The 27,747-nt window shown below is 42.8% G+C and overlaps 1 protein-coding gene across 1 annotated transcript in view; it reads right to left on the bottom strand.

Moving 5' to 3' along the window:
• LOC126152362 (uncharacterized transporter slc-17.2-like) overlaps positions 1–27,747 on the bottom strand; it is a 426,481-nt gene that overhangs the window by 106,224 nt on the left and 292,510 nt on the right. The gene's annotated exons all lie outside the window — the stretch shown is intronic.

The following is a 27,747-nucleotide window of genomic DNA, read 5'->3' as shown; positions in this document are numbered from 1 at the left end:
GTTTCGCAGACATCGAATGAAGGGTAGAGCCACGGGTCGTAACACATCTGAAATGTAACGTCCACTGTTCAAAGTGCCATCAATGCGAACAAGAGGTGACCAAGACGTGTAACCAATGGCACCCCATACCATCACGCCGGGTGATACACCAGTATAGCGATGACGAATGCACGCTTCCAGGGTGCGTTCACCGTGATTTCGCCAAACACGGATGCGACAATCACGATGCTGTAAACAGAACCTGGATTCGTCCGAATAAAATACGTTTGTCCATTTGTGCACCCAGGTTCGTAGTTGAGAAGGGACATAGAGATACGTATCATTTTATAACGTATTAATTAATGTGGTGCAAACTGAAAACACAAGGTGTACAGTAATATTGGAAAAACTGTTTCCAAAAACAGGCCATAACTTATGTAAGGTGTCAGGCAAATCCAACACCTTCCATGAAAACCCTGACATGATAGCAAATCCGGCAGTATGTCACATAGCTCCAAATAAATCCTGACATTAAATTAACCAAAGTAATACGATCAACGAGTGAGCAAATGGAATACCACAGACTAATACAAGAATGCCTAAATGCATGTAATACCTTCCCACCGTGAAACAGACGCAGTTCCGAGGGGAGAAACGAGAACAGAAGCTGAGAGCAGAATCGTGTAGGCTAGGAAGCCCTACAATAAGGGACGGACACCCACGACGTCAGCCGACCGCCAAAACCACCCCCCAGCCAATGTTAAAAGATAGAGCCCTCCTAAAGAACTGTATAGATCTTATGATAACACTAAAAGGGGCACACCAGCTGCAAGTTTTAGCGTGAGACTTTTTCGCGTCTCTGTTACGTTGCAAACGTTAAAAACATTGCTCCACCACGAAAAGTATAACGTTTCTCATTGGATAAACAAAAGTTTTGTAGGCGGAGCTTAAGATTAACATTGAGACCCTGATTGGTCAGTTGAAAACACAGCCAGATAGCTTTTCTAAAACCAACGTTGGTAAATTGTAGTAAGGAGAAGTTAGGAGAGAGTTGCTTCCGAGACGGCGAGATGTGAGTAGCTGCGGCGTCCGCCGCCCCCTAACGCCGCCTTAGCACGGACAAGGTAATGAACGCACGCGATGCCGCATTTTTGAGCGCATAAGGCTTCACTCAGAACTGCAGAAGTCTCATCTGTTACATCCCCTTTTTACGCAATACTAGTGTCGATCGTCAATTAAATCTCATGGTATTCACATTTGCTACGTGAAGTAAAAATTTGAAACGCGATGATTTTTCTGTTATATAATTATTGAGAAGCCACATCAGCCACTGTAATTTTCGACAAGTTAGATATGTAATTAAAGATAATTGAGGATCACTGTAGACCATTTTGATAGTTTTCTCATTTATGAAACTTAACTTAAACCTAGATTATAGATGTGACATGGTATAGGTCATCCTTCGATCCATTGTAGAACTTGGAAACTCATTCAGGGAATATTCGTTCACATTTTTGGTTGAACGCAGTTGGTTTTTATCATCCTGTATTAAAATATTTCCTTTTATCAATAGTGCAATTTATAAACAATGTTTTGTGAGTAGAATAAAATTTCCAATGGTAAACTTAACTGCTTTTTCGACTTTATTTTACCAGCTAACTAAAAATAGGAAAGCCTTGAACCCCTTCCACTAAATTTAGTTAGTATTAAGATTCTTTTACAGGGAGTGCAGTGGAGCTGACGCTGAAATCATTAAGTATTTGATTATATCATCGCTAGTCTCACTGAACTCTTCTGAACTCTATATGTCATGTGTGGTCTGGTGTCTCCTTACCAGCAACAGGTCCCAGGTTCAAACTAGTCAAATCCCTAAAAAACACGCTCAGAGCGTCGTTGCGCGAAAGTGGTAGGAAGACACGACTTAGAACAAACAGACACCACGCAGAATGTTAGACTTATTACGAAGAAATAGTACGACGGAAAGCTAAGTACCGGATGATCAAAAAGTCAGTATAAATTTGAAAACTTAATAAACCACGGAATAATGTAGATAGAAAGGTAAAAATTGACACACACACATGCTTGGAATGACATGGGGTTTTATTAGAACAAAAAAAAAAACAAAATTCACAAAATGTCCTACAGATGGCGCTGGACAGCAAAACGTCAGTGACTGCGCATGACAATCGTGTATAAAAGGAGCTGTAATGAGAGAGAGAATCAGATGCGCTAGCAGTCGTAGCATGTTGACGTTGCCTGAAAAGGCGCTTTTAGTAAAGCTGTATTATCAGAATGGGGAATGTGCTAGTTCGGCGTTACGATCCTATCGCCATAGGAAGGGGATTCGAACGGGTAAAGGTCCGTTGACAAATGCAGCTGTGGCGAGAATGATTTCTTGCAGTCGCACGTCGCACCGGCATTCCATAACTACTGTTTAGTTGGCACTTTCGCGTACCCTCCCATGCTATACGTAGAAAATCCATCGGTATCATGAACTGTTACCTGACGATTTAGTGAATCGAAGGGCATTTGTAGTGTGGGCGTTTCAAAAGATAGCGGAAGATGACGATTGGTTGAGTAACGTGTTGTCGACCGACGAAGCTCATTTCACGCTCCGAGGGTCTGTCAACGCCCACAACTGTAGAATCTGGGCTACTGAAAATCCTAGAACTGTTGTGGAAACTCCATTGCACGACGAGGAAGTCACGGTATGGGTTTGATTTACCACATCTACCGTTATCGGGCCTTTTTTCTTCGAGGAAATGCGCGATTCTGGTTTTGTAAGTGCTACCGTGGCGGATGAGAGGCCGCGATATGTTACAGAATGGCATCATCCCCAGCCTGACTGATAAACACCTGCTGGAACGTACAATGTTTATGCAGGATGGCGCTTCACCCCATATTGCTAGACGCGTGAAAGATCTCTTGCGCGCGTCGTTTGGTGATGATCGTGTGCTTAGTCGCCACTTTCGTCATGCTTGGCCTGCCAGGTCCCCAGACCTCAGTCCGTGCGATTATTGGCTTTGGGGTTATCTGAGTCGCAAGTGTATCGTGATCGACCGACATCTCTAGGGATGCTGAAAGACAACATCCGACGCCAATGCCTCACCATAACTCCGGACATACTTTACAGTGCTGTTCACAACATTATTCCTCGACTACAGCTATTGTTGAGGAATGATGGTGGACATATTGAGCATTTCCTGTAAAGAACATAATCTTTGCTTTGTCTTACTTTGTCATGCTAATTATTGCTATTCTGATCAGATGAAGCGCCATCTGTCGGACATTTTTTGAACTTTTGTATTTTTTTTTGTTCTAATAAAACCCCATGTCATTCCAAGCATGTTTGTCAATTTGTACCTCTGTATCTACATTATTCCGTGATTTATTCAGTTTTCAAATTTATACTGACTTTTTTATCACCCGGTATGTCCTACACTCAGGAAATGTGTGTTGGAGGTAACAAAAAAAAACAAAAAACAAAAAAAACCACGATCAGATCCTGAAGACTACGCGATAGTCGACCGACCACAATGTCCTCAGTCATTCATCATCGCATTTGGCATGGAAGGTCATGGCATCAGTACTCTCGCAAACCACGGCCGTTGTCCACGTGCTGACCTTGGAACTGATAACAATCAATGAGGTAGTTCCTCTGTAGGCATCACATGGCTGAATGCACCCTGGTCCAGCCCTCCTACCACGGAAAATCCCTAGCAGAACCGGTAATTGAAGCCGGTTCCCCCGCATAAGGGTCTGTAGCGGTGCCACTCGGCTACGGATGCGGACGAGAGTTGAAGGTAGATGCAGGAATCCCGCATTGTCCTCCTGGGCAAAGTCCTAGTGTAGGTGGTTTACCGCTGCCTTCCTTTGACGTGGTAACGAAGATTCAAGTGTGTACCTGTGTTGTGTGGATGACTGATGTGTACCTGCAAAATGTACTTGTTGTTTTATTACGATTACCTGTAAAAGAAATCGTTGAAGATCTCTGGGGTTTTTCATTGTCAAAACACTAGGAGGATTAAAAGATGATCGTTCCTCCCGTATATGAGTATATCGAAGTCTTGCTCATCAGGCACCCCAAATATTTTGTTATAATTTTAAATCGTTCATTACCCCAAAGTGCAATGGCCGTACCGAGTTCTGTCCACAGAAAAGAAGTATTTTAGCCCTGATTTGTAATGGAGGGATTTTAATGCAATCCAACGCAAGGTAACGCGAACTCGGTACAGCCTTAGGATGATGACTACTGGATCTATGCGCGCAATTTGTACCGTTCTGCTTTTTACTGCCGACTACAGCTATGTGGTAATTTTAAAGAAGCGCTGCAAAATACAACATTTATTATCCTTCTCTTGTCCAGTTGACATGAAATCTGACAATAAACGAATATAAACTTAGTTCGTGTACACATTCGCAACTGAGTGAAACTAAATGGGAGTGAGATAAGTGTGGTGTGTACTCTGTGCACAGAGCAAACGGAGTGTTAAATCTTACAAATATATGACTTACTCCGTTAAAAGAAACTGTGAGAAACGGAAGCGAACACTGACACTTTAGCAATGAAAGCTACAGAGCATGTATGAAGCAAACTGAGGGAGCCAAGTTCAAGTTCCGCTAAATAAAGGTTAATAAGAGGATGGAGTATTTCGGGACAAAGTAATTTCAAAAGAACAAACCAGATACTCAAATGAGCTGAAACAACGATTCTAAATTGTCTCATAATTTAACTGTTATCCAAACGAGGTTAGAGAAAATAGTGATCAAGCTATTAATCTCTTTGGAATCCACAACTCATCGCTAACCACGCTTGCAGTTACTTGTCCTTCACCATTTCAGGGTGCTGACTGGAACAGCTTCGGAAGACAGCCACCTCTGTTGTCTGCCATCACTCGCCTACTGTATCCGACATGAATCTATTTTGTGCAGCACCCGAAGTTCATCTCAGAAACGTATTAACTCCCAGTTACACCCAGCTTTTATCTGCCCATATACGACAATGAAATTGCTTTTCATAATCTCTGTAACTTCCCAATTCAGTATGACTGAACATTATAATTAGTGATATATCTTACTGAACTTTCATTCTCCCCCGGAGCAAACACGGCTGTCCTCCTCGTGTCTCCAAAGCTATCTCAACTCTACTCTTTGCGTCCCCAAATCTAACTCTACTTTTCGAGTCTCCAAAGCTATCTGCCCTACAGCGACCAAGACGGCACCTTTCCCGCGTTTTTTCGCTGTCCGCATTGACCAACCCCCTGTCACGCTTTCTAGCGCGATGGTATAGGCCAGTCAGATTCCGACAAGAACGTTTAGCAATAGAGCTTATTTGGCGCCCTTTGCCACATGAGGAGGCTGGCATCCCCCACTTGCGGGACCCCTTCCTAAAGAGCGCCAAGGTGTCCTATGCCAAGGCAGAACACTCTGACAGCCACCTAATCAGGAAGCTGGGCGACCAGGCCCACCACAGACCGACCATTCGTTGGCCTGACCTGTTGCGGGAGTAGTGCCTCCCCCTCACAGGGGCAATGCGAAGGAAGGTCTTTTGACGTTCACAGAGGCCTATCCGATGAGAGATACCCAAACTTCCACTATTAGGTCTCAGCAATAACAGCAGCTTGCTGCCTAACCTGCATGCGCACCTGGCTTAGAAAGCCAGAGATTTTGAGCGAGCCGTCCGCTGTGGCCGAGCGGTTCTACGCGCTTCAGTCCGGAACCGCGCTCGGCTGCTACGGTCGCAGGTTCGAATCCTGCCTCGGGCATGGATGTGTGTGATGTCCTTAGGTCAGTTAGGTTTAATTAGTTCTAAGTCTAGGGGACTGATGACCTCAGATGTTATCCCATAGTGCTTCGACCCATTTGAACCATTTTTGATTTTGAGCGAGCGAGCGAGCCGAGAGAAACCTGCCAGAAGCTTCGAGAAGCTTCTCTTTAGGAATCCGATTGGCCAATGAAACACCTCGACAGTAACTTTGGCGTTTGGGCGCTCCTGCAGTATTTTACTGTGTCCGCCCCTGCATTGTGCCAGATAAACTTTAACTCCTGTGTTCCTTCACCAATACAGAGCAGAAATCCGACCGATCATATTCATGCACCTCAGTCAACCGGCAAAGAGCTGGGGTTTGCTAAACCGAAAGGGGACTTAAAAATTAAGAACAAAACGGAGGTTACGCGGACACTTCCTCTGGACACGGTATTACTTCGCAGAATTGAAAACAGGCAAAAATATAATATGATACCAAGGTAAACTGATCGATCGTAGAGTTAATGAAAGAGGTACGAAAACAGCGTATGTCTCACACTTGAACAATGTTGTGTAGGGTTGTGTTGTTATCGATGAAGGGAAGGAAGTGGCTGAAACCTGGTATCTGAAAACAACCCACTCCTCTCGAACATCAGACAGATGGAGCGTCATCAGTGTCACATCGGATCGCCCCATGAGACACAGTGGACAGGTTAGGGATATAAGCTAGGACACTGGTTAAAAGGCTGATGATTAGGAACTGTACGCAACTATCTCTCCTCCCCTTGCCACCCAAAAACTTATGATGAAAATTTGATCCATCACCATGATTCGAATTTGTTACCTCCGAATCGAGCGCCACCGCACAAACGCGTGTTAGCAATCTCGACTACGGAGGTGGACAACGCGAGTGAATAAATAAAACTATCTAATCGCAGTTATTCAGAACAGGATATCGATGACTAATCTTTTCAGCAAACTTATTTTACCAAGCAGGCTTATGCGATTGATATTTTAGTTAAGCAATGAAAGAAGTTTCCAGTCTCCATCTTGAAGCTTTCCCGGTGTAATTAGTACTCCATGGTCCGTGTCCCAGTTACTAATAATACGACAGCGCACTACGGACGGTTGTGAACATGCAGCAATCAGCTCACCGGATGACATCATCTGGGAATGTACCATCAGACAAGATGTTACATACCAGGACAGGAACGCATTTGGATATGCAGCAGTTTATAACATAATAAGGAATGAAGAACCGTGGCATAATCTGAACTCGCTGACAGCTGAAATATCATTCTATAAGCTGCAAGCCCGCATAACTGAGGGACTACCAAGAAGAGACCAGACATCATGATAACGAGACGCGCCGCAGTAGAACATCTACGTACAACAACCTTCTGGAAACAGTGAGGAGCATTGCATAAAAAATCAGACAGAAAGAGAAAAGCAGAGTAAATATATAAAATTAACACATACAAAGGAAATATAGATACAATGTGAGGCAAATAGAGCCATATAATAAGACCAATGCATAAACAGATCACGAACACTAAATATAAATAGGACCAAAAATTGGTGACCTTAACGGCATTGTCCCTGGCCCACAAGAGGTCCTCCAGAGTGCAGGAAACTGAGCACTGAGGGCAGCTGTACAGGTGCTTGGTAGTTTGTTCGGCTCCATATGCTCATAAAGTTGATGGTTCGACAAGGTTCCAAAAAATGGCTCTGAGCACTATGGGACTTAACTTCTGAGGTCATCTGTCCCCTAGAACATAACTACTTAAACCTAACTAACCTAAGGACATCACACACATCCATGCCCGAGGCAGGATTCGAACCTGCGACCGTACCAGGAGCGCGGTTCCAGACTGTAGCGCCTAGAACAGCTCGGCCACTTCGGCTGGCAAGACGGTTCCATTTGGCCATATTATCCTTTGTTCTACCCAGCGCACTTCTCACTCTATTGAGGGACTTCCACGTTTACAATCGCAGCTTTTCACCCGGTGGGGTGGGGTCAGTGGGAGGGAGCTGGGGGGAGTGCCTCCGAAGATGAGATACATGATATCTGCGTTTCTGGTTGTCCACACGTTTTGTGGTGCCACTGCCCGTGATGTACTCTCTTGGAGGCAAATTTTTAGGAAGATCTTCCTACATCTCGGCCTGCTTGGGGGAGATTATCCACGTAGTGGGTTCCACTTTGCTTCTGTCTGTGTTCGCGGCAACTTTCCGTCTTATATCTGGCGGGGCTATCCACGCCAGGCTGTAGAGTTCGTAAGTAGGCGTTGCTCTCAAGTTTTCTGATGTTATTCTACATGTCTCGTTGAGGGCAACATCCACAAGCCTGGCATGAACGTGACTGTACCAAACAGGGCAGGCGCATTCAGTGGCAGGAGATGAGCCTCAGGGAGGACCAGTAAGGATTTCCTGAGACCCTGACAGTCACGTCCCAATCTCGGCACCCTGGGTGGAACAGCAGCGCAACCCCTGTGAATCCTGAGTTGCATCTCAGCGCGTTGGGGGCTAACCATCTAGACAAATGAGAAATCCAGCCTGGTTCTGATACCAAGAACAAAAGTGTAGTGTGGTGTTGTGCAGTATAGCGCTGTTTAGTAGTGTTGTATAGTAGTGCAGTACAGAATAGTGTAACAGACTAGTAGCGTGTGCCTTCTAGATTCCGGATGAACAAATATCTATGCACCAGATGATAATATGTAGACATTTTTTAGTTATTTTAATTATTATTTTTCTCTTCTGCTGACATTCTGTGTGATTTTTCTCCCCTCTTAAACAGCATAATGCTTAGTTATTACACTAATTGCCATTAAAATTGCTACACCACGAAGATGGCATGCTACGGACGCGAAATTTAACCGACAGGAATAAGATGCTGTGGTATGCAAATGATTAGCTTTTCAGAGCATTCACACAAGATTGGCGCCGGTGCCGACACCTACAACGTGCTGACATGAGGAAAGTTTCCAACCGATTTCTCATACACAAACAGCAGTTGACCGGCGTTACCTGGTGAAACGTTGTTGTGATGCCTCGTGTAAGGAGGAGAAATGAGTACCATCATGATTTCGACTTTGATAAAGGTCGGATTGTAGCTCATCGCGATTGCAGTTTATCGTATCGCGACATTGCTGCTCGCGTTGGACGAGATGCAATGACTGTTAGCAGAATATGGAATCGGTGGGTTCAGGAGGGTAATACGGAACGCCGTGCTGGATCCCAACGGCCTCGTATCACTAGCAGTCGAGATGACAGGCATCTTATCCGCATGGCTGTAACGGATCGTGCAGCCACGTCTCGATCCCTGAGTCAACAGATGGGGACGTTTGCAAGACAACAACCATCTGCAGGAACAGTTCGACGACGTTTGCAGCAGCATGGACTATCAGCTCGGAGATCATGGCTGCGGTTACCCTTGACGCAGCATCACAGACAGGAGCGCCTGCGATGGTGTACTCAACGACGAACCTGGGTGCACGAATGACAAAACGTCATTTTTTCGGATGAATCCAGGTTTTGTTAACAGCATCATGATGGTCGCATCCGTGTTTGGCGACATCACGGTGAACGCACATTGGAAGCGTGTATTCGTCATCGCCATACTGGCGTATCACCCGGCGTGATGGTATGTGGTGAGATTGGTTACACGTCTCGGTCACCTCTTGTTCGCTTTGACGGCACTTTGAACAGTGGACGTTACATTTCAGATGTGTTACGACCCGTGGCTCTACCCTTCATCCGATCCCTGCGAAACCCTACATTTCAGCAGCATAATGCACGACCACATGTTGCAGGTCCTGTACGGACCTTTCTGGATACAGAAAATGTTCGACTGCTGCCCTGGCCAGCACATTCTCCAGCTCTCTCACCAACTGAAAACGTGTGGACAATGGTGGCTGAGCAACTGGCTCGTCACAATACGCCAGTCACTACTCTTGATGAACTGTGGTATCGTGTTGAAGCTGCGTGGGCAGCTGCACCGGTACACGCCATCCAAGCTCTGCTTGACTCAATGCCCAGGCGTATCAAGGCCGTTAATACAGGCAGAGGTGGTTGTTCTCGGTACTGATTTTTCAGGATCTAAGCACCCAAATTGCGTGAATGTGTAATGACATGTCAGTTCTAGTATAATATATGTGTCAATGAGTACCCGTTTATCATCTGCATTTCTTCTTGGTGTAGCAATTTTAATGGCCAGTAGTGTATATTCTTCTTCACTATTTACAACAGTTGAAACGTCCCCTTAGAAAAATTATAAATGACTGTGCTTAAAGTGACACACAATATTTTTAGCGTAACGCAGTCTGACTTTCTATAATCCCTACAAAAGAATGGCCCTGACTAGCTATAACCTATACCTTTCATGAATCACTTACCTTACAAAAACCTTCGTTACTCGAACTACTGCAATACAGCGAGCGCCAATACTGCCAGCGAAATAAAATATTATAATTACTGAAGTCACTAACTACTGATAGGCATAGTTAGCAAATGAAAGATTTTGATAGAGAACAAACAATATATTTACCTTAATAGTGTTCAAAAGTCATTATATATATATATATATATATATATATATATATATATATATATATATATATATATATATATATATATATATATAAATTCATGACATCCAGTCTTACAAATTTACTGTCTCTGATGGACACACGTCCAGATCATCCGCTCTCAAAACTCCGCCATCTTACTCCCCACATCCACCACTGCTGGCGGCTCACCTCCCAACTGTGCAACGCTATGCGCTGTTCAGATCCATCTGCCCAACACTACAATAGCGGATATTACAACAATGCCAACCAGCCACAGACTGCACACAGCACAGCCAGTTATTTTCGTACAGAGCACTACGTGGCGTTACCAATATAAAAACATAAACAGCCTACTTACACAGTCTGCCAACACTTGGATTGTTTTTTGATTCCGCGACTATGGAAATAACGTGGTTCTTAGGCGAAAAACTCATTGAAGCATGTTCGGGGCGCACTTTTATCCGGCAAGGAAGTTTCTCGAAGGTTGTTCGACAGAGAGCGGGAAAGGTGAAAATCTGAGGGCGCGTTATCGTGGAGTAGCATCACTTCAGATAGTCTTCCTGGTCGTGGTTCTTAGGATGTGTCTACAAGAAGCCTCAGTTGTTGACAGTAAATGTCAGCAGTGATGGCTGTACCTCGGGAAAGCAATTCGTAGCTCACCATACCGTCGTTATTCGACCACAGATGCATAACATTATCTTCTGTGGATGCGCGCAGGTCTTTGTATGGGGTGTTACTGCCTTTTTTTTGGCCTCACTAGTCACGATACAGGACAGGAATGGTCAGTGTTGCTCACTGGCCGATCAATGACGGACAAGCAGAGATGCGCTTATGGCCACCTGCTGATGTTTGTGATTTTGGCTTAAAGCATGCGGTACCCGTACATCTGATTTTTGAACCTTCCCCATTGCATGCAAATGTCACACTATGGTATAACGACCACGTTTCATCATATTTGCCAGTTCTCTACTACAGTGTTGTGGATCGTTGTGGATTAATGCGTATAAACGATCTTCATCCAACCCTAAAGGTCGTCCTGAACGTGGAGAGTCCCTAATCTCGAAACGATCCTTCTCAAAACGAGAAAACCGTTTTCTTGCTGTATTCTGTCCAATGGCATTTTCCCCATACCTGGCGAAAATGTTTCTGGCTGCCTCCGCTGCTGTCATCCCTCTATTGAGTTCAAACAGAATAATACGTCGGAATTGTTCCGATTTCTCCACATGGCCTTCATTTTCTAGCGTCCACAGCTCCACTCGCTGTGTACAAATGACAATATGTAAACACAAATAGCAATAGTAAAGTACAAATAAAAAATGACAATCGATAAATAAACCCGTAGTAACCAGAATACCAACATGCAAAACAGAAACGCTACGAATTTATGCACCAACCTGATACAAGTAGACACCACCGCTGCAGCGAAGCAAGTTGCGGCATTTAATAGAGGCGAGTTTTTCGGGCCAAACGTTCGGTCCATACGTTCTTCTCGATGTTTGCTCCATATTTAGCAACGATAAACAGCTGCTCACTCAATGAATGGTACGTATCTAAAGATTGGAAAGCTGCATAGATCACACCAGACATGAAATTGAAGTAATCCGCCGAATTATAGACCCATAGCATTGATCGCGATTAGTAGGAGTTTGAACATTACTAAGTTCGAACATTATGAATTACCGAAAAAAAGGTCTCTTAACATATAACCAGCACGGATTCATAAAACATCGTTATAGTGAAATGCAATTGGCCCTTTATTCATACGAAATCATAAGTGCTACCGACAGGGGATCTCAAATTAATTCCATATTTCTAGATTTTCAGAAGGCTTTTGACACCGTTTCCCACAACCATCTTCTAATCAAATTACGTGCCTATGGAGCGTCGTTTCAGTTGTGAGACTGGATCCGTGATTTCCTGTCAGAAAGCTCGCAGTTCGCAGTAACTCGAGAAACGGTATCGAGTGAAATAGAAGTTATATTTGGGGTTCCGCAAGGAAATGCTATAGGCCATCTGCTTTTCCTGATCAATAAAAATAATTTAAGACGTAATCCGAGCAGCCCTCTTAGAGTGTTTGCAGATGATGCTGTCATTTACACTTTAGCAAAGTCATCAGACGATCAAAACCAATTGCACAATGACTTACAGACATATCTGTATGACACGAAAAGTGGCAATAACTCTCAATAAGGAACAGTGTGAGGTTATCCACTTGAGTACTAACAACCCGTTAGACTTCGGTTACACGATAAATAATACAAAATATGAGGCTGTCACATCAACTGAATACCTAGGGATAACGATTTCGAACAACTTAGTTTGGAACCATCACATAGAAAATGTGGAATCGAAGACTGTGTTTTATCGCAGAACACTTAGAAGATGCATCAAATCGACTAAGATTGTCTTAACTTCGTTTTTCTGTCATCATGTGGGATACTGTTGCGAGGTATCCTCACCAGATACGATTGTCTGAGGACTACGGAAAACTTCAAAGAAGGGTAGCTCTTTTTGTACTATTGCAAATTAGGGGAGAGAGTGTCACAAATACGATAAGCGAATTGGGCTGACAGTCATTAAAACAACGGCGTTTGTCTCTGTGGCGAGATCTTTTATGTAATTTCAATCACCAAATTTCTCCTCCGAATGCGAAAATGTTTTGTTGACCCCATCTACATAGGGAGAAATGACGATTATAACAGAATAAGAGAAATTTAGATTTAGGTGTTCGTTTTTTATACGTGCAATTCGACAGCGGGAGAAATAGTCTGAAAGTGTTCTATGAACCCTCTGGCAAACGGATGGGTATGAATTGTAGAGCAGTCATGCATATGCTGACGTAGAGCGTACATAGAGAAAGAAGCCCAAGGACAGCTCTCGCATGTCCTCCAGACTACAAATTGTCGGTTGGTTATATAAGAAGTAGCGGTCGATGACGTATCACGTGTGTCTCACGGGATGTTTCGAGTCCCACAACTCCACCAGAATGTGCCTTTATACTCCGGTACAGTACGCCCTACATGCTGATCTTGATTGTCTTGTCGTTCCGCGTACTGAGCAGAGTAGAAGACATCAACCATGAAGTGATGATACTGATGTCATGTACAGCTTTCATGGTGCCTTTAGAGACAAAGTCAAGTTCTGAGACAGTTCAGATTTCATCGCTGACAAGCGGATGCCATGACGTTCGGATCACCGATTTGGCTCAAACTTTGTACATGTTATTTGTGTGTTAGGACAACATAACGTGCAAGTAATAAGCAGTACTACTTTAGGCGACGTCGAGAAAATAGCAAAATAAGTTTTACGCGTCAGTGATGTACCGGTGCGATGCGACTCTGGGTACGAGATGGCGGCGTTCATGTGGTTAGCGTTCAAGCTACGTAATCGATGGATCGCTGGATCCAGTCGCGATCACCTTTTTCTTCTAATTTATATTTTTTTCAACTCTAGTCATATTATACCATTCATATTACATTTTTGAAAGGTAATATGATGAAAAGACACGTGTATTTGCACGAACTTTTATTGAATTTCCTATGTTATTTAGTTGTCTGCAGATTTTTGGCGTCACAACAAACATTATATTTATAACTATCGACAATTAAACGAAAAAACGCATGAAGTTTTTCTGAAAATTCACGCCTGTCGTGATTTCCGAAATCGCGTATACCTCCAACCGGGTTAGGTACCGAGAACTGTTTCGCATCTGGACGCTTCGATCTGCAGGCACAGGTTTCAAGGACGAGGGACAGGTTTGGAAAGCCCAACATCAATAAATAAAGGAGTAAATAACTTTATTCAATAAGACAATGAGTTACAGTATACCAGAATATGAGGGTAATCTAGGATTAATCGTCGGATGTGCTTTTGACATTACAAGTCGGAGGATGATACTTTTCATACAGGCCCGGTAAACATGAATTAAAACGGCAAGGAATGCAATTTTCCCTCTTGCACAAGGAATCTTCAGAGTTTCTAAGGAAAAACGAAGCTAACTGACATTTTCAGAAAATTACCTTTCTTCCGATAGTTTGGATGCGAACCATGCAACGTATTCGCATAAATCGGTGCCGAATATATATCGGGGGAGGGGGGGGGGGAGAGTGGGTTGTTTGTGTGTGTGTGTGTGTGTGTGTCTGTGTGTCTGAAATCTTATGGGACTTAACTGCTAAGGTCATCAGTCCCTAAGCTTAGACACTACTTAACCTAAATTATCCTAAGGACAAACACACGCACCCATGCCCGAGGGAGGACTCGAACGTCCGCCGGGACCCGCCGCACAGTCCATGGCTGCAGCGCCATAGACCGCTTGGCTAATCCTACGCGGCGGGGGGTTGTTTAATAACCGATCTCTTTAGAAATGTGTTTACGAAACTCGATAGTTAGTGACATGATATATAGATGCAAAAAGTTATACATAGTTCAAATGTTGCTTTTCGGCAATTGGACGCTTAAGATATTTTTTCAGTAGTCGACATTTTACGGGATGTGTGGCTGTATAGTACACAGCATAACCATTTTAATATTTTCATTCATTTTTTGTCTGTTGCTACTTTAGTTATGCTTTATTATATACTTGTCTAGGCTATATAAAAACGAGTATTTGCCTGTCTGTTCGGAACGTAATATCTCAAAAATAATTGCCCGATTTACACGCGGTTTTTTGCAAAGTGATGGGCATTGTCTGGAGAAGATTACAACAATATAGCTTTTCCAGGAGCAATGTACCGATTTCCCGTTAACGACGAAAGCGAGTAAGGCAATGCTACAGTTCTCGACATTACAGCAGTCATCAATGTCCTTACGAACGTGTTATTTCGGCAGCAAGAAACACCGACGTCAGTGCAACGAACTATACCATCCATGAAAAAATTGTGAGCTAGTCTGCCTCCTACAAATCGGTTGACAGCGTCGTGAATGCGGACGGTATTTTAAACTACCCGATTGTGTTTTTGTGTCCGTTGGCTCTTCCTACGGATGGGCAAAACCAACTGGTTGAAATCGATACCGTTATTTAAGTTCTGAGTAACCGGAATTTTTCGGTATTTGTTTGTTCTCGGTTATAATAGATGTTATTTTCACTTTTTTACTAGTAACCGAGTAAAAAACCTGAATGTCAATTAGTCATAGCAGCAGTGCTAAAATGTATCGTTTATTTTCTATCAAATACCAAAAGAGGAAGGAAATTATGATAACGATAATAAATTGAAAATTTAACCACGATTCATTCATAGCGTACAATAAAATTGGAAAGTACCGTAGCTGATCTGCTCTCTGTATCTACATAATACTAAGCCTCTAACTGCTTGCAATCTTTGAAAACGGATAAATTAACACGAAAAGCAGCGTTATTCTACCTCAGTTTGCATCCTTTACCATAGACTATTCCTATTGCTCAAATACTGGTATGATCCCCGATTACAACATAATTTTTGAGCATATTTCAAAAAAATTAGATGCAGTAGGAGAATACTGGAGATTTTCGTAGTGTTCAACCAATTATCACTTTTTGAGAATAGCAGCGAACGGTGGACGATCTAAGTTTCCTTTTAGTTGCCTATTTAATATAATATTTTGACTCGATGTGTCTTGAAACTCTCCTCCGTTCCATCAGGCCTCGAAAGGCCCCACGGTAGCGATCGACAGGCATCACAGTACGCGGATATGGAGGGGCACGTAGTTAGCACGACGCTCGCCCCGCCGTTCTCAGTTTTTGTGACTGGAACTGCTTCTTCCCTTTCAAGTATCTCCTCAATTGGCCTCACAAGGGCTGAACGCACCCTACTTGCCAATAGCGGTTGGCAGACCCGGACGGTCACCTATCCAAGCCCGACAGCGGTTAACTTCGGTGTTCTGACGGGAAGCGGTGATACCCCTGCGGCAAGGCCGTTGGCTTATCTCGAAATTGAGGCGGTCAGCATTTTCCAGTCTTTGTTAGATTTCTACGTTTATTGCAGGAAATGATAAGAATAAACAATCCAAAATCGGTTAACATGTAACCAAAGACCGATTGTTTCAGAGATAACCGCAATAGGTTCTCACAGCATACATTGTCACTCAAAATCGGGCACCAATAATGCTTCTGTGCAACATTAAACCTCTTAGATTGTACAATGAAACCAGGCTCGGCGTCAGTAAACTTCCGTCAAACGTCACTGAGGCGACGATTCCGAATGACAAGTCAAACGATGATGGCTCATTCAACCTGTTCCCATGATTCGTATAGACTTGTGATTGCTTTTCAAACGCCTAAAGTTCCCCGTTCGCCTAGCATTCTCAACGACCATCAACCACGCCCAATGTCAATTGCTTCAAGTGTGCGGATTAAATCTGAAAAATCCGTAGTTTTCACATGATCAGTTATATGTTCTATGTTCACGAGTGGAACGTCCGTAAAATTTATTTGTTTTTGCACAAGACAGAAAGACCAAAAATATTGTATATCCCAAGACACTTAAATAAAACTAGACATGTACAACCCAATGATGAACAAATCATCATTGTATTATTTATTTTCTAATATATAAGCGTCTGGTTCGTTCATATGTATATACTTCCAGTAAATCACAAAACAATTGAAATAAGCATTGCAAGATATGTAGGGCGCTAGCCAGTACATAATAAAACATTTCGTCTTTTGCACAGAAAGACCAAAAATATTGTACAGTATATCCCAAGACACTTGAATAAAATTATCCACATATAACGCAATGATGAAGAAATCATTCTTGTTTTATTTATTTTCTACATATATAAGTCTCTGCCTCGTTCCTCGTTAATGTGTGTGTTCTTCCAATTAATCACAAAATAATTGAAATAAGCAATGCAAGATATATGAGGCACTAGCCAGCAGAAAATAAAATTTTCATCTCTTACCAGTGAATGTTTTATTGGTGTCTACCAAACATGTTCACCTGTTCATGCTAAACATCATCAGTACCCTATAAAATCAAGGAAATAATTTCATTATACATATTCTGAGAGGAAATTTGTAGTGAGTCTTGGCAGTTCATTTGAATTATCTAACTATATACAAATATATGGTTGCATGTTTTTTCATCTTTGAGTACTTTTAATGTATTCGTGTGTTCTTATTAATATAGTAGATGCTCAGGGTACTTATAGATGAACACATGGATACATAAAAATTAACGTAAGTGTAGAAAAAGCACAACCATAAATTTGTAAATAGTTACGTAATTTAAATGAACTTCCAAGCTTCACAACAAATTTCCTCTCAGAATATGTATAATTAAATTATTTCCTTGATTTTATAGCCCACTGATGACGTTTAGCTTGAATAGGAGAAATAAGTTTGGTAGACACAAATAAGAGTCAGAGGTAAACGACGGAATTTTTCTTATTTATACCTAATATCACTTTAAAAGATGTTGTAGAAAGATATTTATCTTAGACAGCTTTTATTTTTTATCTTGAGCCGCATCCACGTTTCCTTGGGTGAAAGGCAGGATAGAGTTTCACGCCCAGCCGACGACGAAGATAATTAGTAGAGACGGAGCAGCACTTCGAAATGCGCAGGAATGGTGAAGGAAATCAGACCTATCCTTTCGAAAGGCGATACTTGAAGAAAGCAATTTACAAAAACCGTGGAAAACATAGATCTGGACGGACTGGCGGGGATTCAATGGACCTGTTAAGGCGATTCGTGTCACTCGCCGCTTGCAGGATGTGGCGCGTTGTGTATCGAATGTTTTTCGGAGCTCTCACGCCTTATTTGTCATCGTTGGCCCATGCAGGGTAGAAAATAGCACTCGCATTTTTAACTCAATTGCTGGAACTTTTTCTGGCAACCCCTTTCGGCTTACTACTTCCTATAACATAGATAACTATTTCTCATATTAATACTGATGCATTGATTATATTACAGGCAACGCAATCTGCCTCAAGTTGCAGTTAAGGTGGGATATGAGACCTCAACCTAAATAATGAGCACTGTTGGAGGTTACTACCCGAACAAGAGTTGATAACTATAAACCGCAATCGCGATAGGCTACAATCCGACCTTTATCAAAGTCGGGAACGTGATGGTACGCATTTCTCCTCCTTACACAAGGCATCACAACAACATTTCACCAGGCAACGCGGGTCAACTGCTGTTTGTGTATGAGAAATCGGTTGGAAACTTCCCTCATGTCAGCAAGTTGTAGGTGTTGCCACCGGCGCCAACCTTGTGTGAGTGCTCTGAAAAGCTAATCATTTGCATATCACAGCATCTTATTCCTGTCGGTTAAATTTCGCGTCTGTAGCACGTCATCTTCGCATCTTCGTGGTGTAGCAATTTTAATGGCCAGTAGTGTATTATTGACGACTAAACTTGCTGTTAAGTGTATCTGTTGTGCTTATTAAACTTTTGAAAAACGCTACGAACTTATGCATCAGCCCAATAAACTTCTCATATTGGCAGCTGTTCTTGATACGAATTCTGTAGTATTGGGCCTATAAAATCCGTTGGAGGACAACGTTGCGCGTGACGAAGCTCCGTTGACGAAATGTTCTGCAGGGTCAGTTCACAGCAAGCGTGCCGGCAGCGAGTACAGAGGGCAGATATTTTTATCGGTCACGGTCAACGTTGGCGCGTGTGGGGCAGGCAGTATGTTTTCCTTCCGCCAGCAGCCGTCTTTATCGCGGTCGCTGTACAGCGGCACGGAACGCTGATTGGTGCTCTGCACAGGGAACATGTCGGCCTGGGCAACCAGTAGCCTGCCTGCTGTCCATGTTAATCGTTTTAGGTCACGCCCCACTTCGGAGGCAAACCGCTTCCGAGCTCCAGTGGTTGCCCTGAGATCGCTGAAGTTAGATTCGCAGTGAGCACATGAAATTTTTTTCGATGAGGCAGGGAATGCTGTTACGTCGTACATTTAGCTGACTAAACAAATTTGTAAGGAAGTAGACATGCTAGCCGCCGTCAAGCTTGCAAGAAAGTGAGAGCCTCACGACATATGCATATAGGAGTACTTTTCTTTTGCTGTTGCTAGTGATTGTTCTTACAATTTCGTTCTATATAAATAACAACAGCAGTAAACAAAGGAAAAGGAATGTATGGGCAACCATGGTTTATTTCTCGTGTTGAGGGTAGACTATCAGGTTTTCACAGTAAATTTCAGTGCCGAATCCTAGGTTTGTTATAAGCCAGAGAGCAAACATACGTAGCATAAACATATCAGTTTTATTTTTTCAGAGTCTATACCATATTTCGCGATCCTCTGGTTTTGAGTATAGTGGAAGGTCTAAACCATAGGCTCAGACCGCTCTGCGACGGTATGGGATGCGAATTTCTCTTCCCCCGCTATCGGGTACAGAATTGTAGGGTTCTCTTTAAATAAGTCAGGCGTGCACTATACACAGGTAGCGGCTACTAGGGTAGCGGAGTACGTGTGGCGTTCACATGGGGCATTTTTAGGTTAGAGAACCCCTCCCATGGGATCAAAGATGATTTGCCTGTTAAATCAGCCACAACGACGTCAGAAAATCTTGGTCCTCGCAGATCAGAGGTAGAAAAGATTAATATGATTTTAGTAAACTGCAGGAGCATCCAAGAATAGGTCTCAGAATTAGTATCGCTGACTGAAGGCTATAATGCACAGATAGTATTGGGAACAGAAAGCTGGTTCAAACCAGATGTCAATGACAACGAAATCTTAAGTTCAGATTGGAATGTTTATCGTAAGGATAGGTTAGGCGCCAATGGTGGTGGCGTGTTTATTGCAGTAAGAAATGCGATAAAATCAAGGAGGTTATCATGGATTCGGAATGTGAATTAATCTGGGTGAAATTTAGTATTAAAGAACGGTCAATCGGATGCTTTTATAGACTGTGTCAGGATCTGTAATTGTAGAGCGCTTCAGACAGAACATGCAGAATATCATTAGTAATTTTCCTGATCGTGCCGTTGTAATAGGGGGTGACTTTAACTTGCCAGGTATAGATTGGGAGTTTTATGCCATCAAAACTGGTACCAGAGAGAGGGGATCATGTGGCATTGTTCTGGATGACTTGTCCGAAAAATTACCTTGAGCAGATAGTTAGAGAACCAACTCGTGAGAGTAACATCTTAGGCCTCCTGGTAACAAATAGACCTGAACTTATCGAATCTGTTAACGTAGAGGAAGGTATCAGTGATCATAAGGCTGTCACAGCATCTATGACGACAGGTCCTACAAGCAATGTTTCGAAAGGTAGGAAGATATATTTGCTCAGCAAGGGTGACAGGATACAAATTTCAGAATATCCCAGCAGTCAGCATCAAATATTCGGTGATGAAGACGAAGATGTGGGGCACAAACGGAAAAAATTCAAAGGCATCGTTCAACATGCCCTAGACAGGTATGTTTCGAGTAAGGTTCTAAGGGATGGGAAAGACCCATCATGGTTTAATAGCCGTGTTAGGAAAGCGCTACGTAAACAAAGAGCACTTCATCTCAGTTTCAAGAGAAGTAAAAACCTAGCAGACAAACAAAAGCTGAACGAAGCGAAAGGAGAACAATTGAGAGAAGCGTTTAATGATTTTGGAAGTAAGACGTTGTCAGCACACCTAAGTAAAAACTCTTTAAGAGATTTTGGTCGTATGTAAAGTCAGTAAGCGGGCCAAAATCATCTATTCATTCCCTCAGCAACCATACGGCACTGAAACGGAAGATAACAGAGCGAAGGCTGAAACACTGAATTCGGTCTTCCGAAGTTGTTTCACCGCGGAAGATCATGACACTGTCCCTCACTCTTATGCTGAAGAATTATGACATTTTTGGAAAATGAACATCTCCTCTGTAAAAATCAACATGGATTCCGCAAACAGAGATCCTATGAAACTGAGCTCGCTCTGTTCCTCCATGAGATCCACAGCCAAGTGGACCACGGCGCTCAGGTTGATGCCATGTTACTTGATTTTAGGAAGGAATTTGACACCGTCCCGCATTGTCGTTTAAAGAAAAAAATACGAGCTTAAGGAGTATTGGAGCGGACCTGCAATTGGATTCAAGACTTTCTTGCAGATAGAACTCAACACGTCGGTCTTACCGGAATTAAATCGACAGATGTAAAGGTAATATCCGGAGTACCACAGGGAAATGTGATAGGACCGTTGCTGTTTACAATACATATAAATGATCTTGTAGAAAGCGTCGGATGCTCTTTAAGGCTATTCGCAGATGATACAGTTGTCTGTACCACAGTAGCAATGCCAAAAGATAGTAAGAATTTGCAGAACGACCTGCAGAGAACTGATGAATGATGCAGGCTCTGCAAGTTGACCATGAACGTAAATAAATGTAACATATTGCGCATACACAGGAAAAGAAATCCACTACTGTACGGCTACACTATTGATGACAAACAGCTGTAGACATCGTCTGCCGTAAAATAACTAGGTGTAAGTATCCAGAGCGACCTTAAGAGGAATGACCACATAAAACAGATATAGGGAAAAGCAGACACCAGACTCAGATTCATCGGAGGAAGCTTAAGGAAATGTAACTCATCCGCGAAAGACGACGCTTGTAAGGCGCTTATTCACCCAATTCTTGAAGAGTGTTCATCTGTCTGGGACCCCTATCAGGTAGGAGTGATAGAGGAGATAGAGAAGATCCAACGAAGAGCGGCTCGTCTCGTCACGGGATTGTTTGATCAGCCCGAGAGCGTTACGGAGATGCTGAACAAACTCCACTGGCAGAGGTTACAAGAGAGGCGTTGTGCATCTCGGAGAGATTTACTATTGAAATTTCGTGACAGCACTTTTCAGGATGAGTCAGAACAACATATTACTTCCCCCCCCCCCTCCCCCACATACATCTCGGGTATTGACCATTTGAAGAAAATTCGAGAATTTAGAGCCAATGCAGAGGCTTACCGACAATAATTCTTCCCACGCACTATTCGCGAGTGGAACAGGTCTGGACGGATCGGGTAATAGTGCCAAAAGTAACCTCGGCCACAAGCCATTAGGTGGCTTGCGGTGTATGATGCAGATGTAGATGTAGATGCAGAAAGAAATTTGTTCCTTGTTGATGTAAGTCATTTGCCTATTGAGAAACATATCGCCTATTCTACTGTTGATACTTAATTGATGTCTTTCGCTTTATATCTACGTCCTCGTCGACCACAGTTTTATAGAAATAGAAATATGTTCTGGTAGAACATATTTCATCTGTATCAAACAGACCGCTCAGGTTGATTCTTTCTAAGTAGATACCGTGCGACTATTCAAGCTAGTTTGGAGAATCTATGAGTCTGGACGAAAGCCCGAAAGATAACAGAGGTGGATAAATGCGAGAATTATGGTAGAATCAACTAAACAGCTCATGCATCTACATTGCTGACAGAAATAATATGCAGAAGAACAGAAGAGAAAATTAAGGATCTGTTGGATGGCGATCACTTTGGCTGTACGTAAGGCAAAAGCCCCACAGCGCCAATTCTGACGTTGGGTCTGCAAATGGAAGCAAGACTTAAGAAAACTGAAGACACGTTCAAATGATTTGTCGACACAGACAAAGTGTTCGACAGCGTAAAATGGTGCAAGACGTTCGAAATTCTCAGAAAAATTGCTGTAAGCTGCAGGGAAGACTGATGACGCACAATGTGTTTGAGAACCAAGAAGGAACAATAAGAACAGAAGATTAAGAACGAAGTCGAGAAGAAATGTTGGAAATGAAATGACGGTTCAGGATTGAAATCAGATTCAGGGTGAAAGGATATTAATGATAAGATTCGCTGGAGACATTGATATCCTCAGTGAAAGTGAGGCGAAACTGAAAGCGAGGAAGAATTACAGGACACACTGATTGGTACGAAACCCAGTATTTAATGTCTGTGCATTGAGAGCGAACCGAAGAAAGACGAAATTAATGAGAAGCAGCATAAATGAGATTAGCGATGCACTCTCGCTTTCATGGTAACGACGCTGGTGCACGATTTTGGGACTGTTAGGGAGTAGGGACGGGTAAGAAAAGAGATTTCTTGATTTGAAGAAAGACGTGAGCAGAAGGTTTCGAGAGTATATGTCAGAGATCATTTTAGAAAGGGTTTTTTTATGGAAAAGATGTGATGAGGAGTCTCAGTCGAGTTGTTGAATAGGGACGGTGAAGATGGGCCCAGCATTGGAGAGGACCGGGAACTTCTGTTAGAGCTGGATGCGTGGGTAGACCTCTAGGTTTGTATTTCGCGAAAGTTCTTAAAGTTTCGGTATGCCGGCAGCTGTGGCCGTGCGGTTCTAGGCGCTTCAGTCTGGAACCGATTGACCGCTACGGTCGTAGGTCCGAATCCTGCCTCGGGCATGGATGTGTGTGATGTCCTTAGGTTAGTTAGGTTTAAGTAGTTCTAAGTTCTAGGGGACTGACGACCACAGATGTTAAGTCACATAGTGCTCAGAGCCACTGGAACCAAAGTTTCGGTATCACTGGTTTTGGATGTGATGGTGCAGGCGCTGCAAAGTACCAAGGCTGATAATCAGACAGGTGATTACTGTCACTTTGGTGGGAGACATGATGGGAGAGAGGAGAAATTAATAAGTTGCCAATGGATTCGGGTGGGGGAGTGTAGACATATATGGGCTACAAGGCTGACGACTGTTCTTCACATATAGGACGTCAAACAAGTTTGTGCACTGTGATTCTAGTAGTAGTTCATTTCATTGCATCATTCCAATGTAGTTTTGCACCTTCTGCTTCGCAGTATCTCGTACCGGGTAGTTGGAGCTTATTTGTGTATGGTATTGGAATGGTCATTCTTCGGGTATCCGAATATATTTGCGGCGAATTCCGCTGCCAAAAGTTGTGTTGCATACTCCCTCTGTCGTCTAGGTGTTGATTCAGCCTGGAAATCTTCACCAACTGACAGCTACCACCACCCACTAGCGTTCTTCTTAACTCTGTTTTACTAACAGTGCACGGCGTCTCTTTTCGATTGCCACACTGTTATGTTACGGCTTGTCAAATGACAGCGTGGAAGTCACACCGTCATACAAATGGCATGCAGCGCCATATTTCCACCTGGTGGCCAAAACTGAAACTAATTCGTTTCCCAGCGTAAGTCAGTCCCGCATTAACGCATTAGCATACCTACCAAGTTTCGCTGATGTACGATAGTTACAGCCCACACTGGAGCTCCTTGAGTAGCCGCACTTTAATCATATCCACTCGGTACATTGTCCTTATTAGTCTTCTCCTTTCTTTTAATTTGGCCTTTGCGTGATGCAGTTGGGCCGCGATAAAATAAATTTAGCTGTTCTTCCTCTGGCTGACACAGATTTCATAAGGATTTTAAAATAATTAAGGCTCTTCTTACGTTAGTAATCAAAACATGGAGGCAACGTGACGCTAACCGACCAGGAGGTATTCTTCAAAATCATCACGGTCCACACTAAAATTATTTTCCTTCATGTGAGCCGGTCTGAAATTGTTGTCCAACTGTCGGAAAACTGTTATACAGTAACCCAGACCTGAGGATCTTCAGGAATCCTTTATACCTAATTACGGGGACTTTGAAAGTAATAGTCAGTTTCGACTGAAACTGCATAGATATGCAGGGATTAATCCTCCGACGGTCTTCTTGACATTCATGCAATTGCTTCAACAATGCACATCTGCTTCTTCCAAACATTCTGCGAATACGACGTAGTCCGCCGTGTTTAGATGCTGCAGCAGTGTGTTAATACTCTCGGTCCCACACTGTATGGGGAATGAGGACGCCCCCTCAGTGTTTTCGATGAGAAGTGTTTCATCACCCATCACACAGCTTGGACTATGTTCCCTCTGATGTTCATCTCCGCTCATATGAATCGCTGACTATGAAGACATCATTTTGGCACAGACAACGACCTTCAGACCAGTGTAGAGAAGGGGCAGAAAACATAGGTGGCTGCTTTCTAAGACGAAGATACTGGGAAATTGGTACAACGCTACAACAAATGTATAAATCGAAGCAGCGACTCTGTAGAGAGTAACTGGAAGGTGTAGGAAACTGTTGCAAATAAAACAATTTTGATTTTCACTGTGGTTGCAATTTCACGATCGATCGGACCTTAAGCCGGCCGCGGTAGTCTAGCGGTTCAGGCGCTGCAGTCCGGAACCGCGGGACTGCTACGGTCGCAGGTTCGAATCCTGCCTCGGGCATGGGTGTGTGTGATGTCCTTAGGTTAATTAGGAATAAGTCCCTAAGTTCTAGGGGACTTATGACCTAAGATGTTGAGTCCCATAGTGCTCAGAGCCATTTGAACCATTTTTTTTATCGGACCTTATTTTTCGCATAGCCGTCGTACCTTTAGAGAGGACTTCCTAACATTTAAATTTATATTCGATGTTAGCAGATTTTTTTTCACTGACGCTTCTGTTAGTACCGCCAGTCTGCGTTTTATATCCTGCTGCTACGGAAAGCATCAGTTATTTGCAGCCCAAGAGGAAAAACTCATCTCTCATCTACTACCTTCGGTATTCATTTTATAATCTGATTCCCTCAGCGTAGTGTGATTTAATTCAACTACATGTCATTACCAGCCGGCGGTTCTAGGCGCTTCAGTCTGGTTCGAATCCTGCCTCGGGCATGGATGTGTGTGATGTCCTTAGGTTAGTTAGGTTTAGGGGACTGGTGGCCTCAGATGTTCAGTCCCATAGTGCTCAGAGCCATTTGAACCATCTGTCATTACCCTTGTTTTACTTTTGTTAATATTCGTCTCATAATCACTTTTCAAGACACTATCCATTCCGTTCAACTACTCTTCTAAGTCCTTCGAAGCTTTTATTTCCTATCACTGAATGTCAGCTCCCTTTTCAACTTTCTCCCCGGTTTCCTTTGTAGCTTGCTCAATACACACGTCTAATAACTTTGGGATAGGCTACAGCTACTCAACTACGACTCCCATTTCATGTCCTCTGGGACAACTACAATGTGGTTTATGTACAAGTTGTAAATGATCTTTCTCTCTCTGTTTCTTTTTATCCCTGATACTTTCACAATTTCAAAGAATGAAGCCCAGTTACCATTGTCACAAGCTTTCTCTAGATCTTCAAATGCTATAGACGTAGGTTTTCCCTTGTTTAATCTACCATTGTTGTCTATCCTCTAAGGCAAATCGTAGACTCAGTTTTGCCTCTGATGTTTGTACGTTTCTACGGAACCCAGACTGAACTTACCCAGTGATGGCCCCTACCAGTTCTTCGAAACTTCTGTAAAGAATTCGTGCCAGTATTTTGCAACAAGTGCTTATTACTCTGGCAGTTCTTTAATAGTCACATCTGTCAGCACCTGCCTTTTATGGAATTGAATTATTACTTTTTTCTTGAAATGTAAGGGCTTTTCACCTGTCTCATATAGAGTATGTTAAAAAAAAGTGCAGAATACTTTAAGAGGTGGCACTACTGCTCGAAACAGGAAAAATAAGTCCAATAAAAATGGGTCCGGAAACGCATGCTTTCTGAGATAAACACGTGTTTATAGGATGGGCTGCGCGACGCTTGGTTACGGATATTAGCACAGTCGTTGCATTATCCGCGAGGAGTGGCCGCTCGGTTACAGCGACACCCCCGGGATAACAAGGCCGTCCAGCAGTGTTAGTGGTGTCACACTAAGCGGCCCATAGCCGACGCAGCAGTCCACGGACACCTCCGTACAGACGCACCTGATGCTAACGATCTTCTGTCCGTCATACAGGGAGGAGCGAACTATAATTCGAACCAAAGACCAAATTATATATATTCTTGTCAACAGCATAAAGGTTCATAACGAAATACCGATTATATATACGGGGAGGAATAAGTTTAATCGATTGATGAACTTTGCCACTATTTTATAATTGTCAGAACACTATTTAGCTTTAAAAATCGCATACAGGTGGTGACAAATGCCAACTGACAGCAGGACTTAACATTTTCAAGCTATTACACTGAAAGTAAATTATCTTAAACGCTGTCATACATAGCAAAACCCTCACAACTTCCGTTTACAATAAGGTAACAAGAGTTCGCTTTATCTCATAAAACACATGACTATTGTGAATTTACTCATATGTTCATGGTGACAGCTCTTTTCAAGAATTTTTACAAGCGTATCCCCAGTAATAAAGAATGGAAACAAAAGATAGATATCAAATATTCTCCTTTTAACATAGACATCACTGAACACAAGATTCTGTCTTGCACTGTGGTACTAAGGGACTGCTCTTTCCTTTAAGAAATGCCTGACAATTTGAAGTTCACTCTGCTATTGAAGATACACTTCTTGAAACAATATTAAAAATGTTATGAAAGGTAAGGAAATGAAAAACAAGCAAGTGCATTACATGTAAGAATGTGAGCAAAAGGGTTAGGCTCTCTTTACTTACCATTTTCAATCTCTCTACAGCTTATTTCCTTTTCCACGTAGAAATCACCAACTGCAAGTCTCATTATTGCTGTCTGTTACTAACAAAGTGCTTTTCTATTTAGAAAACCTGACAATTTGATGTTC

The sequence above is a fragment of the Schistocerca cancellata genome, chromosome 2, assembly GCF_023864275.1.
Source record: "Schistocerca cancellata isolate TAMUIC-IGC-003103 chromosome 2, iqSchCanc2.1, whole genome shotgun sequence".
In the NCBI taxonomy this organism is placed as follows: domain Eukaryota; kingdom Metazoa; phylum Arthropoda; class Insecta; order Orthoptera; family Acrididae; genus Schistocerca; species Schistocerca cancellata.
This window is presented reverse-complemented; position numbering and strand designations above follow the sequence as displayed.